This window comes from Crocodylus porosus, unplaced genomic scaffold (genome assembly GCF_001723895.1).
Source record: "Crocodylus porosus isolate Cpor-Errol unplaced genomic scaffold, CroPor_comp1, whole genome shotgun sequence".
Lineage (NCBI taxonomy): Eukaryota > Metazoa > Chordata > Crocodylia > Crocodylidae > Crocodylus > Crocodylus porosus.
This window is the reverse complement of record NW_017728947.1, coordinates 49,567,721-49,568,030: the sequence shown is the minus strand read 5'-3', so window position 1 is coordinate 49,568,030 and position 310 is coordinate 49,567,721.

Below are 310 nucleotides of genomic sequence, written 5' to 3'. Positions count from 1 at the left end.
GCGCGGGAAGGGGAGGGTCTTTTTCCGCTCAGGGGGCGGGGCCTCGGACAAGGCACCGCTGGCCAATGAGAAAGGAGCGCTGACGGGGCGGGGGCCACTTGGGAGGCCGCCGGTGAGAGCGAGCGAGCCTGGAGGGGGCGGGACCGTCCCCGCGGTAGGGGGCGTGGCCAAGGTGGGGCGAGGCTCTGCAATCAGATAGTGCAGGGCGGTGAGGGACGGCGTGGGCAGCCAATGAGGAGGAGACGAAGGCGGGGTGCAGTCGCCGCCCCACCTCCCTCGGCACGTCAGGTGGCTCGGGATGCGCGGCGGC